Raw genomic sequence first — 3,887 nt, 5'->3', positions numbered from 1 at the left:
TATATATATATATATATATATATATATATATATATATATCACTATCAAGTGAATTATACAAATATGCAGTTACTACATCCATAAGGGGCATATCATGCTTTTGTGATACAGTCAAACTAATTAATAATTTAAAAGTGATGGTGTCCATTACGGGAGAATATTTTTCCTCGTAATCAATTCCTGGTCTTTATGAGAAACCTTGAGCTACTAGTCGAGCTTTGTACCTTGTAATTTCATTATTTTCATTCCTCTTTCGTACAAAAATCCATTTGTATCCAACGGGGATCACATTTTCAGGTGTTCGAACTACAGGTCCAAACACTTTTCGTTTCTCCAAAGAATTCAATTCTACCTGTATAGCTTCTTTCCATTTTGGCTAATCATTTCTATTTTGACAGTCTTTAACCAACTGTAGTTTAGGATCCTCATTTTGTATAATATCAAGAACCATATTAAAGGCGAAAATATTGTCTATAACAACATTATTTCATTTCCATAATTTATAAGATAACATATAATTTATTGAAATTTCATTATTTTCGGACACTTGTGGTTCTTTAGGAACCGTATTTTCAATATCTGATTGATCAATTTTTTCTAATGTGACTTCTTCCGAAATTTTTAGTTGATTTTTCTCATGTACTTTTCTTTTTCGAGGTACAGAGTCTTTTTAACCAACTGGTCGACCACACTTTTGACGTATTTGAAATTCATTTGCTACAACAGATTGTCCTATACCCTTCATCTCAAATTCATTTTTCAAATAATCAGCAGTTTTGTTGAGCTCTTCAAAAGTTCCAATTAAATTTAAATCATCAACATAAACAACCACAATTGCAAATCCACCATTTGTTTTCTTTATGAAAACACATAAGCAGACATCGCCATTTTTATAGCCCTTATTCAACAAATATTCGCTAAAGCGATTATACCACATGCGTCCGAATTGTTTTAATCCATATAATGATTTTTACAATTTAATTGAGAACATAGTTCTCGGGCATGTATCGTTTGTTCCTGGTACCTTAAGTCCTTCAGGGACTTTCATATATATGAATAGAATATTTTCTGCTAGAACATATGACTTTGTCACTTTCCTTGTCTCAACAAATACATCAGGTAATTGATTTGTGACCCTAATTAATGATTTTTTCAACCTCCTACTCACATTGATTGCTGTGGGGATCAAAATGAGATAGAGTTGTTTCATTCCAAGAAATTTTACCTTGTTTTTCAGGATGTAGTTTTTCCCTTCCCAAAGTTGGGAAAGCATTTCATCCAAATAACAATCTGCAAAACGTGCAGTAAATAAATCACCCGTTAAAGGTTCAAGATACCTAATAATTAATGGTGAATCAAAACCTACATAAATCCCAAGTCTTCGTTGAGGACCCATTTTAGTACGTTGTGGGGGTGAAATGGGGACTTGGACTGCACAACCAAAAACCCGTAAGTGTGAAATATTAGGTTCGTGACCAAATGCTAGTTGCAAAGGTGAATATTGATTGTAGGCAGTTGGTCTAATACGAACTAATGATGCAGCATGTAATATGGCATGACCTCAAACAAAAGTTGAAAATTTTGTTTTCATAAGTAATGGTCTAGCAATAAGTTGTAGACGTTTAATAAACGATTCTGCCAAACCATTTTGTGTATGGACATGCGCAACTGAATGTTCAATTGCAATCCCGATTGACATACAATAATCATCGAATGCTTGCGACCTAAATTCACCAGCATTGTCAATGCGAATAGTTTTAATTGAGTAATCGAGAAATTGTGCTCGTAATTTTATAATTTGGGCAAATAGTCTAGCAAATGCTACATTCCTAGTGGAGAGTAGGCAAACATGTGACCACCTAGTAGACGAATCAATTAATACCATAAAATAATGAAATGGTCCACATGGTGGGTGTATTGGTCCACATATATCGTCATGAATTCTTTCCAAAAAAGTTGGAGATTCAATAGTGATCTTTGTAGTTGAAGGTCTAATGACTAACTTGCCTTGCGAACAAATTACACATGGATAATCATTAGGTAAAATAATCTTCTGGTTCTTTAAAGGATGTCCATGTGAATTGTTTATTATTCGACGCATCATTATAACTCCTAGATGTCCAAGTCGATCATGCCAAAGTATAAAACTTTTTGAGTCAACGAACTTCTGGTTCGTGACATTATTTGATTCAACCATTTTTATAAATGTATAATACATGCCAGATGGAAGTGCATAAATTTTTTTTTATTTGCTTCTGATCAAATATAAAAGAAGTTATGCAAAGATAGTTGATATTATTTTCTTGTGTCGTCTCAATATGATATCCATTGCAACGGATATCTTAAAACTAAGCAAATTTCTTCTGAATTTGCAAAAATAAAGTGCATTGTCAATATATAATTTTATATTATTTGGTAAAATAATACAAGCTCTTCCGGAGCCTTCAACGATATTTGATGCACCTGATATTGTATTGACATTATTTTCTTTTAATGTTAAGTCCAAAAAATATTTTTTTTCTTGAAGAATAGTATGTGTAGTTGCACTATCAATCAAGCAGATGTCTTGACAATCCATCATGAATCTTTTTAGGTTTGCTACTTTCGTTTACTTTGTATCTTTTGAAATTGTTGCCTTATTGTTGATAACTTTGTTGATTATTTCGTCCATGGTTTACTCCGCGTGCATGTCCGCGTCCACGTCCAAATCCATGACGACGTCCATGTCCACGTTCTTGTTTTGATATTGCATTTGTTTCAGGCAATGCATTGCCATTTGCTTCAGACAGTGATACAAAACCAGTTGGACGTAACCCATAATTTTTCATCAGCAATTCATTATTATGTTCAGCAACAAGCAGGCAAGATATAAGTTCTGAGTACTTCTTGAAACCACGCTCACGATATTGCTGCTGCAGGAGCACATTCGAGGCGTGAAAGGTGGAAAAAGTATTCTCCAACATATCTTTATCAGTGATCTTTTCTCCACACAATGTTAATTTTGAACATATTCTGAACAGTTCAGAATAGTACTCACTAACAGTTTTGAAGTCATGCAAACGAAGGTGCATCCACTCATAGCGGGCTTTGGGAAGGATTATAGTCCTCTGATGATCAAATCTTTCAGTTAATTTTTTTCAAAGAACCTGTGAATCTTTCTCAGTAAGATATTCAATTTTCAGTCCATCATGAAGATGATGACGAAGGAAAATAAGTGCTTTTGCACGATCTTGCAGGGATTCTTTATTTCCTTCTTTTATTATCTCTCCCAAACCTTTTGAGACAAGATGAATATTAGCATCAAGTACCCATGATAAATAATTCTTGCCAGAGATGTCAAGTGCAGCAAATTCAAGTTTTGTGATGTTTGCCATTGATTAACTACACAATTAAGTAAAAGAAAATATAATTAATTTTGAAGAATATGATTAAACATCATATAATAATTAATCAAGTAGTCAATATCAATATCAATATGACATAAGTTACGTATTTTCCTTCAAGGATAAACACTAAAATAATATGTTCTTCGAAACATATACTACTTTAGGAGCACGTATTTTATTATTATTTCTTCAAGATCAATACGTCAATATTCTTCTGAAATATTGAAAAATATAATTTATACTCTTCAGGAGCAAATAATATTTTTCAAGAATATTAATTATAAAGCTGTGCTACTTTAGGAGTATGAACAAACTATTTATAATAGATAGATCTTCGATTAATATTCTTCTAAAATATTAATTATAATATTGTGCTACTTCAGGAACAACAACATGATAGAATATTAATTTAAAATTTATGATAAAATAACACAAATATATAATCAAGTTAAAGAATATTAATTACCATACAAATAAAAAGTAATTACCAAATAGATTGGG

The 3,887-nt window shown here is 31.9% G+C and overlaps 1 pseudogene; it reads right to left on the bottom strand.

Annotated features, from left to right (window-relative positions):
- LOC111404217 overlaps window positions 1-3,374 on the bottom strand; it is a 16,205-nt pseudogene extending 12,831 nt beyond the window's left edge.
- Between the last annotated feature and the right edge of the window lie 513 nt (window positions 3,375-3,887).

Source organism: Olea europaea, chromosome 1 (assembly GCF_002742605.1).
Source record: "Olea europaea var. sylvestris chromosome 1, O_europaea_v1, whole genome shotgun sequence".
Classification (NCBI taxonomy): domain Eukaryota; kingdom Viridiplantae; phylum Streptophyta; class Magnoliopsida; order Lamiales; family Oleaceae; genus Olea; species Olea europaea.
The sequence above is the reverse complement of the archived record's forward strand: the minus strand, read 5'-3'. Positions and strand labels throughout refer to the sequence as shown.